This window comes from Mytilus edulis, chromosome 14 (genome assembly GCF_963676685.1).
Source record: "Mytilus edulis chromosome 14, xbMytEdul2.2, whole genome shotgun sequence".
In the NCBI taxonomy this organism is placed as follows: domain Eukaryota; kingdom Metazoa; phylum Mollusca; class Bivalvia; order Mytilida; family Mytilidae; genus Mytilus; species Mytilus edulis.
In genome coordinates, this window is record NC_092357.1 from 15399817 (window position 1) to 15412465 (window position 12649).

Sequence of the window (12649 nt, forward strand, 5' to 3'; positions counted from 1 at the left end):
CCACTTTTCGTGACATGATCAAACACTACTTATCGCCATATGTCCACTTATCATGACATTATAAAACACTATTATCGCCATATTTCTACTTGACACAATGTCATGATATTATCGAATACTACTTATCGCCGTATATCGACTCGTAATGGCATTATCATGAACTACTTACGCCATATTTTAACTTGTAATGACATTGTCGAGTATATCGTGATATTGGGAATATAAGAGGATTTACATATGACGTGTTTGAATCGTTCGTTTCATTTTTCTTCATTTCGCCATGTCTATCGAACTCTCGGTATTTAAAGGACATAGCAGAGTTCCTACCGGATTTAAAGAATGAACACTGGACACTTTTAATTTGCAAAACACTCATTTGCAAATCCGCCGCCGCCTCAAACAAGAGCTACAATATCATGTATATAACCAAAATGTGCGGAATTACATGGGATTCAATAATTTCATTGGTTTCATACTGTTACTTTCATATTTATTTTGCAATTTGAATTATAAAAACATGGGATTTTCAATATCCCATGGGACAGGGCAAAATCCCATGGGATTTACCATTATCCCATGGGATTTTGGTTAAATCCCATGGGATTTTTTTTGGTCCCATAGGATTATTGTAGTCCCATGGGATATTTGTTGTCCCATGGGACAAAAAAAATCCCATGGGACTATAATTATCCCATGGGATTTTTAATATCCCATGGGACAAAATAAAATCCTATGGGATTAAAATTATAAATATATATATATAAATATAAAGTTATGTGTATGTTACAATGAATGCTGTTTGGTAGTAAAATGTTTTAAATGTATACGAGTTTTTTTTATATATACATATATATAATTTTTTTTAAATTTTGTCACAAACATGTTTTTTATTTGTTTATATGACAATAAATATTATTCTTATTTTGGAATGTATAATAATAATATTTTACAGTCAAAGAATAAAGTCCTTTCACTGAAACAAAATGATGAAATTTCTAAATAAATGAAAAATATTGTTTTGAAATCTTTGTCTTGTTTATTCTATTATGAAAAATAGAACTGAAAAAATATTTCATATTCTGACTGAATAGTTCACTCTTTTCATGAGGTAAGATTTTCTTTGTTATAGGTTCATTGCAATACTTGTATAGGCAAACAATTTGAATTATATATAACTTTGTGGTGTACATAATAGTATGCTTATAATTGCAAATTTATAATATAAACACTTTTTGTTAAAGTTTTTGCTTTCTTTATTCACAGCTTGCTATGTACAATTATTCAGTCCACTATATAAGAGTGAAGTCAATAAATAATTTCATTCACTAGAATATTCCTGCAATTCTTAGACAAAACATTTTTTCAATCTGTTCTTCAAAGATCTTCCTCTGTACATCTTTATTGAATGGAGAGATTCAAATGAGAAGACAAAGCAAGTTTATTTGGACAACAACATTCTAATATCTTGTTCATTCGTTCCATCTTTCAATTGATAATTACATTGTTGTATTTATATGATCAAGTTCTTGTGCATCAATGATCGTGATGATATGACTCCTTTTTGTTTATAGTCATCATGTTGAAATTTCCTCTTTCAAATAAATGTAGGAAAAAACATGTTCCATTTCAAATTAATAAAAAAGTCGCACTATGGAGAAAAATATCAGCTTTAAGTTTTCCGTTCAGTATTGATCTGTGAATGATGACCATGAAAATCCAGATTTCTGACCTACAAATACACAAACTCAAAAATTATCAGTGAAGAGATCAATAAAATGGCTACTTTATCATGTTTATGATTAATATGATAAACTTTCATTTAAATATTCAAGTACTAAATTACAGAAATCGCTTAAATTTTATAATAGTTTAGTTAAAGTACAGCTTATTTAAAATTATAATAAAAAATATAGGCCACCGATGAGTTAAATAAGATATTACATTTTTAATGCCAAAAAATGGCTTTTTTTGCACCAAAGGGAGATAATTTGGAGCTTTTTCAATGATATATGCATTTTAAAAGTCATCTGGGGCCAAACCGAATTGATTGTTTTGAATGATTTGGTGTACCATATGATAAAGATATAAATAAATTGAGTTATGAAAAAAAAATATTAAAACATTTTTCTGAAATTGTTATACCCTAGAGCCTCCTTAAATGTCATTTGATCTCTATTGGAGAAATGTCTCATTGGAAATCAGACTGCTAAGTGTTTCTTATTTTTATATCAACCCAGCCATATTATACCTGTCTAATATCAGGAGCTTGTACATAGTTCAGTGGTTGATGTTGGTTCATACCCGTCATTTTTATTTTTCATAATTTTTTGTTTTTATAAATTAGTCTGGTATATTTGACGTTTGAATTGATGCTCTGTTTCAAATTTGGTTAGTGTTGACTTTTATAGATTACTATAACATGTATAGGGTATGGGTTTTCTCATTACTTACAGGTCATCAATGGCCTCTAATAAGTAATTACAATGCTTACATCCACTAAATTGAACTCTGATGGATAGTTTTCTCTTTCATCATACCACATCTTATTTTAATAAATATTTAATTATTATTCAAGGACAAAATTTTTTATAACAGTGGACTTACCATTTAGGCTTTGTTGACCTCTGTAAATCTTATTTTGTTGATAATTTCTTCTGTTTATAGTTTCCCCTTTATCTTTCATGTTCTTGCCCTACACATAAAAGGGTAAACATCATTTAATGACAAAAATAACTACTACATGTATTACATAATTAGTAGGCAACTGAAAATTTTGTCTTATTTGTATATAACATCAACTTACTCATCATTCTTGCTGTTCAATATCATGAATATTATCATTATTCTATGAATATGAGGTCACAGTAAAATTAACCTTGGCAGGCAGACATCTTTTTTTATATGATACCTTGTAGTCATTCCATACAACAAGTAGACCTATGCTTAAAAAATCTAAGGCCAAAATTAAAAATATGTTTGTTTCCCCTCCCCCCACACGGGTCAAAAATAAGCGCCCGGGTCAAAAAATTATTTTCCACAAAAAAATCGAAATTATTTTTTTCCTGAAAATAATTTGTTTCCATTTTTGGAAAGTGCTTGAAAGCAGAAGGATTGATAATCTAAATAAATACACTCAAATTGAGCACAAACAACTGATAAGTGGCCTGGACTGGACAAGTCAAACCATTCATGTGACCATGCTATGACAATCACATCCAGTTAAAAAAAACTAGAGGCTCTCAAGAGCCTGTGTCGCTCACCTGTTAATGTGTTTACTGATGTCAGCCATCTTCGTTGGTAGGCGGGGTCATTAGACACTTTTTTTTTAAATAGATACCCTAGTATTATGATTGTGGCCAAGTTTGGTTAAATTTGGCCAAGTAGTTTTAGAAATGATTTTTATACAAGTTACAAAAATGACGAAAAGTTGTTCAATATTGACTATAAAGGGCAATAACTCCTTAAGGGGTCCTCTAACAATTTTGATCATGCTGACTTATTTGTAGATCTTACTTTGCTGAACATTATTGCTGTCTACAGTTTATCTCTATCTATAATAGTATTCAAGATAATAACCAAAAACTGCAAAATTACCTTAAAATCACCAATTTTAGGGCAGCAACCCAACAACAGGTTGTCCAATTCAACTGAAAATTTGTGAGGGGATATATCTTATTCTGATGGACATTTAAATCTTGAAAGATTTGCCCTAAATGTCTTAGTTTCAAAGATATAAAGCAAAACCTGCATTTTACCACTATGTTCTAATTTTAGCCATGTCGGCCATTTTGTTTGGTAGGCTGAGTCATCAGACACATTTTTTAAACTACAAACCACAATGATAATTGTGGCCAAGTTTGGTTAAATTTGGCAAAGTAGTTTCAGAGAAGAAGATTTTTAAAAAAGTTACAAAAAATTATGAAAAGTTGTTAAAAATTGACTATAAAGGGCAATAACTCCTTAAGGGGTCGACTGACAATTTTGATCATGTTGACTTATTTGTAGGTCTTACTTTGCTGAACATTATTGCTTTTACAGTTTATCTCTATCTATAATAGTATTCAAGATAATAACCAAAAACTGCAAAATTTCCTTAAAATAACAATTTCACAGGCAGCAACCCATCAACAGGTTGTCCGATTCGTCTAAAAATTTCAGGGCAGATAGATCTTGACCTGATCAACAATTTTACCCCATGTCAGATTTGCTCTAAATGCTTTGGTTTTTGAGTTATAAGCCAAAAACTGCATTTTACCCCTATGTTCTATTTTTAGCCATGGCGGCCATCTTGGTTGGTTTGACAGGTCACGCCACACATTTTTTAAACTAGATACCCCAAGGATGATTGTGGCCAAGTTTGGTAGAATTTGGCCAAGTAGTTTCAGAGGAGAAGATTTTTGTAAAAGTTTACAGACGACGGACGCAGGACGACAGACGACGAACGCCAAGTGATGAGAAAAGCTCACTTGACCTTTCAGGTCAGGTGAGCTAAAAAAAAACTGCCTTCCTGGTCTGTTTACAAAGGGTAGACCCGGGGAGGGGAAACAGACATTCTTTTAAATGTGGCCTGATAAAATGACAAAACCAAGAAAACTTATCATTGACCAAAGAACAATAAAATGCGGTCATGGTTTATATATGAATATGCCATTCAGACATGCACACCTTACAATTGTTTCATATCTACCAAATATAATCTACCTGTAACTTTAAACATATGATAAACTGACAAAACAATGCAGTGTTTCATTGACCAATGAACCATGCATGAAAATGAGGTCAAGGTCATATAAAATATGACAGACAGCTAAGTGCATCTTACAATTATTTCATTCACTAAATAAAGGGGCCTTATTGCTTACAGTATCCGGAAAATTGACCAAACCACAAAAACTAAATATTTTCAAAGTTCCTTATACCCTGCCAATTTGTTATGGTTGTGCCTGTTCCAAGTCAGGATCCGATAATTCAGTGATTGTTGTTTGTTTATGTGTAACATATCTGTTTTTCAATTTTTTTTGTACATAAATTAGGTTGTTAGTTTTCAACTTTCAACTTGGCTATCATGTGTAAAATCATACAAGTGTTGGGAAAACAGGAAGTTGTCGAGTGATGAATCTGAAAATGCATCACACGGTATAGCTGACTTATTTAACCCTGAAACCAAATTTCAGAAATCCTTCTATTGTAGTTCCTAAGGAAAATGGGACGAAAAATATTCATCGGACGGACTGACTGACGCAAGGATGGATGGACAGACAGGGGTAAAACAGTATACCCCCCCCCCCCCTTTTTTAAAGTGGGGGCATAATTTTAATACGGGGCTATAAAAACCCATGCAAGATGTCAAAACAAAAAGAAGTAACCTAATTCTTACTTGTTAGGGGCTATTTATTTATTGTCGGTTATACATATAACAATACAACATATTAAAGGTCTGTAGAGCTTTTATCCGACATACATATATATGACAAGCACAATACATTTGTACATGAAACATAAAGCTCATCACTGAGATAGTAGTCTCAGATAGAGGGAGGCGGGGTCAACCAAACTCTCCTATTCAATCTGAATGCAGGACAGAAAGTCACAGTCAAAAAGTCACACACTGTCACAGGACAAAAAGTCACAATTTAGTTTTGAGATTATTTTTCTTTGAACAAGAAAACACTCTTTTTGTATTTTTCTTGAAGTTTTATACATGAACATGATGTAGCAACTTTAAATTAAAATTTATTAAAAACTAATAAATCAGTGCATTAGGTTTGCGCACATTACCATTACATTTGCGCACAAAAATCATTACGTTTGTGTGCAGCTTTTGATTACATTTGCACGCATTTTTTAACATGTAAATATAAAAAAAAAGATATAGTATGATTGCCTTTTACAGCTGACTATGCGGTATGGGCTTTACCTCGGGCTTTGCTCATTGTTGAAGGCTGTTTGGTGACCTATGGTTGTTAATGTCTGTGTCATTTTGGTCTCTTGTGGACAGTGGTCTCATTGGCAATCATACCATACCTTCTTTATATTGGCTTATGGTTGAAGGCCGTAAAGACCTCTAGTTGTTAATGTCTGTGTCATTTTGGTCTCTTGTGGACAGTTGTCTCATTGGCAATCATACCACATCTTCTTTTTTATATTATGAACAATTTCCTAAAATTAAAAATGAATATATGTAATAAAAAGAAGATATTTCAAAATCTTTTTTCATTTATATTCAATCAATTGTCAACAAATTGTTTGTGACTTTTTGTCCTATTAACTTTGTTACTTTATGCCTGAGTTTGACATGTGTTTGACTTTTTGTCGGAATGTCCTGTGACTTTCTGTTTTTGCAGAAGTCCAGGGAGTGTTAAAAAATCACATGTGCAAGTTGAGAGTCAACACTTACACAGGGACTAGTCTACGCAATACTTTTTCAGAATGTCAGCAAAAAAGAATCACTGGTGACAGGGGAGTGTAACCGATGAATTGATCCTGAATCAGATAAGATTTTCCCGGTACGTCTAAACACCGCTCAGGAGGACCTCCTGGGTGCACACATGCAGGGCATACAAAGTGCACTCATGGCAGACCCTATATAGTCGCCGTCGTATCTGCACACATGATGGATGTATATATTCGTTATAGATCGTCATACACTTCTCATTTTAGAGTTAAATTTGCAAGCAACCTCTTAAGATTCTAAAATAATAATGCTACTAAAAATATATTATTTCCCCCAATTTTCGAAATTTTTTCGCCATATAAAATATTTAGGCGACTGTGCTTTTAGTGAATATAAACGATGACGAGGCCTCACGAATAAATATAAATATGAAATATACTGGAACATCGATTAGCATAGATCGAGCAGCAGAGTAAACTTCCACATAAATCTCGAAGTTATTTACGCCGGATAATATAGACTGTGCTCCTGAATAAAGTTGTCAAATACATTAATTTGTGTTTTTTACTTCTACAAGAAATTTGATTCAAATGCTAATTACGCACCATTTGCTGAGCAGAGAATCATTCTAAGCCAGGAACCGTCTATACTAACTGATAACAGTAAGAGAATAGAAAGTCTCTGTAAAAAGGCAGTCAATACTAACAGAACTGTATTAACTTAATGATACATGTACATCAAGTTCCAGCACCTCACCAAGCACCCTTGCCTTACATACTGAGATGGCAAACTGGTGTGTGTCAGTATTTTAATATAAAACTGCGTAGGTTCATATCGTTTGATTCGACGTTTGTTTGGTTATTTTTTAAGGATCGTTGTAAAATTATATCTAAATCTTTGTTAAAATACGATTTTAAATTGTTCAATTCTTTCTATTTCATAATTTTGTCAAAGTCTACTTTTTAAAGTTTTAAATTTTACAGAAAAAATGAATATTCCAATTTGATTTGAAGAAAATCTTTTTGAACTGTCATGACATGGTGTTGCAAAGCTGATTACAGCCTACAGGTAACTATAACATACAGTAATTTTCCATTACGACAGTGCGTGTATTCTCGGGTGTGTATAACGTATAGTTTTCTAGAGAACATCCTGTCTACGTGTAATACAGATTGATGACATTATACAACATTTCTTTGGTTAAATGTGATAAGGTATCTGTATCCATTCCCTATTTCAACACCACTAATTTTTCGAAGAAAAAAAATCAAAAAAAAAATTATATGAAATTAAGAAGAAAAGTAGCAAATATAAACTTCAGTAATTGCGCATTGAGTAAACATAATTCCAATATTGCATGAACAAATCCGTGAGAAAACGTATATATACATGTATGAATAAAGATGTGTTTTAAAAGACCTATTGGCATTATTTCACACTAGGACCTAAGATAACTAGAACTAAGCAATGGTTGATCCAGAAATTTTCATATGTGGGGACTCATTGACTGCCTTAGAGGGGTCACGTCCAGTCATGCTTCCGTGATTTCCTATATAATCTACCATTTGTTTCCCAAGATTTAGGAGGGGGGCTGGTACACACATATATATATAAATATACCTCTGCGGCGGAGCCAGCCATTTGAAAAGAAGGGGGTCTCAACCCAGGACAAAAGGGGGAGGGGGTGGTTCCAACCATATGTCCCCATTCAAATACATTGATCGTTCAAAAAAAGGGTGGTTCCAACCCCCGAAACCCTCCCCCTGGATCCGCCACTGATACCTAGTATGCATATAATTAAGAACAGCTTTGAATATATGCATATAAAATAATGGTACGTTTAAAAACCGTTCAGGATCTCCTGGTTGCACATAGGACATTAAGTAACTTAGGACATGTATATATAATAGTAAAAGAGGGACGAAAGATACCAAAGGGACAGTCAAACTCATAAATCTAAAACAAACTGACAACGCCATGGCTAAAAATGAAAAAGACAAACAGAAAAACAATAGTACACATGACACAACATAGAAAACTAAAGAATAAACAACACGAACCCCACCAAAAACTAGGGGTGATCTCAGGTGCTCCGGAAGGGTAAGCAGATCCTGCTCCACATGCGGCACCCGTCGTGTTGCTTATGTGATTACAAATCCGGTAAATAGTCTAATTCGGTAGGTCAAATTCATGAAAGGGAAGGGGATTGTAGTAAGAGTTCAGGGTATACATTCGATAACTAACATATTTTATAATTTTGTAATTTTTGTTTTGATAAAATCAGAGACATATAATACATGTATTGAGACATATATAATACATGTGTCTCTGAAAAAATCAAACCATCTTTAAAGAAGTTATTTCAGTTTGAATCGACTGTCTTTTGCATTAGAATTCCAAAACGTTAATGTTATTTACAAATGCCAAAACCTGCAAGAAAGAAACATTTATATTCGGTGATTTTTACACTAAACGTTTTCGTAATTTGTTTTAAAAATATTAAAAAGTACATGTACATCGTTTTTTCAAGATTTGTATAGTAACTGGTTTAATTAAGTCCCCTTGATGAAATTTAAATTGCGAGACGCTAATTAATAAACTATGATCTATCTATCGGCATGCGTCGTTATTTGGGATACGTCACGGATGACCGATGGTCATATTCAATACGATATACCAATCATCATTTTTTGGGCAATTGATCTTTAATAATTAGGACTAATTGGTGATGGCAGAGAATAAGTCGCTGGTGATGGTTAAAAAGATATAGAAGTAAACTTTGCAAAAAAAAAGGTTTCCTCGGAAAAAATTATGAAAATATATGAATATGCTAAATAATTTTTTTTTCCGAAATAATAATTAAAGACGTTTAGAAATAACAAATTTTCACAGTTGGGAAATTTTCAATTCAAGTTATTTCATTTTGAAAACGTTGAAAAATATAGATCTTATTATATGTTAAATGTGGGCCGCTTGGAGATCAACTTGTGAAACCCTGCATAATTAGGGTTTGTCTACTTTCGTCTTTTTATATTACCAAACATTCTATAATCAAGGATTTGTACAAGGCCTTGTTATAATGAATATTATCGCCAATATCACCATAATTAAATAAAGAACAGAAACAATATTCGCCTAAAGAGTTTGCCATCTAACAATTCAAAATGAAATGTTGAGTCGAAACTGAGGTACCAAATCTATAAAAAGAATCACTATTTTAGTCGAAATTAAACTGTATATAATATTCTTTTTTTCAAAACTCCTGAAATAATTTAACATTAACTATAGAGAGCTTACATATGCAAATCTGTTTAAAAGTATGTGAGCGTAAATAAAATTTGTTTATTACCCCCCCCCCCCCTTTTTCCTTCTATAAAATTTAATTGTAAACGATTTTCGTTCTTAATTTGTGTTTGCTCATTAACTGGGGTTCATGCTGTCAAAAAAAAAAATGTCTCCTTGTGTAAAAGTTATTGATAAGAAAAAATTGAAGCTTCCAGAAGAATAACGGTACGTCTAAACACCGCTTGAAGGACCTCCTGATTGCACTCATGACATACGAAGTGCACTCAGGACCCTTTATAGTCATCGCACACAGGATGGATGCATATATTCATTATACGCTTCTTATTTTAGAGTTAAATTTGGTAGAATTTGTAATTCTTAGAAAATAATAAGGGCACGTGTCACTGATTACACAACTACGTATACTGAGCCATGAATTATCCAATCAACAAAATTAATTGGATTATCTTTATTGTTGTTTTATACATTGTGTTGTTAGTACAGTGTGACCATGCGGGAAGTAATATTGTGACGTCTAGAATGAATATCACGATGTTTTAAGATTTTCGTCTTTTATTAAACTTTCGTTCCATAAATTTTTAAGTTTTATTCTTAATTTTATTATCATGTCCTGGACCAGTAATTAATTCTTTGCACGAGTTTGAAAAGGGAAATAATTATAAATGTTCATACTTTAAAAGAATTTATATTAATTAAAGTTTTGTATATGGAATCCGTTCTAAACGGTAAAAGCCGTACTTTTCAAACAATCAAACTCATATACATGTAGTTAGATGTTATTTCTCATTTTTATCGAACTTGTCCAGGAATTTTATTTTTGAGTTATACGAATATTTTAAGAAATCCGTTTTTATTAAGTTTTTTTTCTCTAATTAAAGTCGTTTTGTCCAGTTTCACAAGCCTGAAACGAATTTCAATGCGAAAATAAATTCTGAAAATGAACTTGTCTCCGTTTTCGTCTCCGTTTTTTTATTGTAGTAGCGAGAAATTTTAAAAAAGAAGATGTGGTATGATTGCTAATGAGAAAACTATCCACAAAAGACCAAAATGACACAAACATTAACAAAGAAAGACTATTTCGAAGACAGTTTATTGACACGAAATCCGTTCAAACCACGACTAAGTCTTCGTGCACAGATTTCCGTTAAGGTTAAACTGAATATTGTACATAATTGTCTTCTCTTGTATAATGGTTTGTTGAGAATAAAGATATACAAATGTAATAAAATTTGATATTCAGTCAACATTGTGTTTGTTTAAAAACTTGATTTAGAGAGAGAGATAGAGAAAAGAATCACACTGAAAAACAAAAATTGAACTTGTTACAGAAAAAAAAACGCAACTATAAAATAATTTTCTTTATTCGTGAACTGCAAAACACAACAAATTAATTTACCCGTCATCATGAAAAATAAACTGGAAAAGCACATCGAATGAGATATATGTTTTATTTTTTCTATATGCAAATTCATGTTAAAGGTAAAACTGAACTAAACAATACAATTCCTAAAAAACAATAAAGATAATCCAATCAATTTTGTTGATTGGATAATTCATGGCTCAGTAGTTGTGTAATCAGTGACACGTGCCCTCATTATTTTATAAGAATTAACATATCTATCTAAGTTCGATTCAGGCGCGGATCCAGAGGTGGGAGGGGGGTTCCGGGGGGGGGTTGGAGGGGGGTTCCGGGGGGGGGGGGTTGGAACCCCCCCTTTTTTTGGCCGATCAATGCATTTGAATGGGGACATGTAGTTGAACCCCCCCTTTTTTTTGCCCTGGGTTAGGACCCCCCCCCCCTTTTTTAAATGGCTGGATCCGCCCCTGCGATTTCAACTTCTACCAAAATTTAACTCTAAAATAAGAAGCGTATAACGAATATAAACATCCATCATGTGTGTAGATATGATTACGGTAATTGGTCCTGAGTGCACTTTGTATGTCCTGAGTGGAGTGCACTTTGTATGTCCTGAGTGCACTCAGGAGGTCCTGAGCGGTTGTTTAGACGTACCCGAAGAATAAATCATTTCCTGAACCTAAAATACATTTATCTGTAAAAAGAAAATTCGCCTAAAACATTCTCTCATATATTTAAACAATTAATTGTAAAATAATTAATTCAACGTCGGACTTTCTGTCTGTTTACTAATACTTTTCTTGTTCAGTTTAGTTTATACCAGTGTGTATATATGTCTCTGGTTTATACCCATAATAGATGAACGGAAATAAGTACTTTTTTTTAGGAAAATTTACAATTAGATGAACGGAATTAAGTACTTTTTAGGAAAATTTACAACTCAAATTTTCAAAAACAAAATTCTACACTTTTTACCTGGATGTTTTTCTCTGTCTCGAAGCCGCAACCTTTGACCCCGTATCAAACGTAGCGACCAACACCTCACATGACGTATTCTCGATGTTGAGGTATTGACAATATACAATCACATTTATCAATCACATTTATCAATCACATTTATCAATATACAGCAAGTAAGTAATTTGGTGTTGAATGCCAGTAGATCAGAATTTGTTAATTGAACTTTACCTGTTTAAGGGGCACTAGCTGCCAAATTCATGTTCTTCATCGATTTTAATAAAATTCACATAACGTGTATATAGTGTTGAATTGTTTATTAAAATGTTGCGCACAATCTTGGCTGATATGCATAAAACCATTATATTTCATGACACTGCATGAAAAAGAAATTGACTTATCGCATAATACCAGAACCAGAGACATATATATTGTATCTAATATCTCTGCCAGAACTAAAAAATAAACTACAGTAAGTCCACATACACATAAGAGGGTATGGATGTGAATTAACAGAATAGAGAACAAAGGACAAAGAAAAAAAAGGAATAAAGAAATAGAGAAAGAAAGAGAATAATGGAAACAAGTGTAAGTTATTAAAAATATAACTAAAACAAGAATGTGTCCCAGTACAC

General features: G+C 32.6%; 1 long non-coding RNA gene across 2 annotated transcripts; it reads right to left on the minus strand.

The window, feature by feature from the left end:
- Positions 1-1013: 1013 nt before the first annotated feature.
- On the minus strand, positions 1014-7026 carry LOC139502498 (uncharacterized). 2 transcript variants are annotated; one of them, XR_011658864.1, is made up of 3 exons: positions 6398-7026; positions 2605-2692; positions 1014-1729 (listed from the first exon to the last, which is right to left on the minus strand). It is a non-coding gene; the product is annotated as an uncharacterized lncRNA (long non-coding RNA). The 2 variants fall into 2 exon arrangements; XR_011658863.1 differs by lacking the exon at positions 6398-7026 and having other exon boundaries at positions 2605-6013.
- Between the last annotated feature and the right edge of the window lie 5623 nt (positions 7027-12649).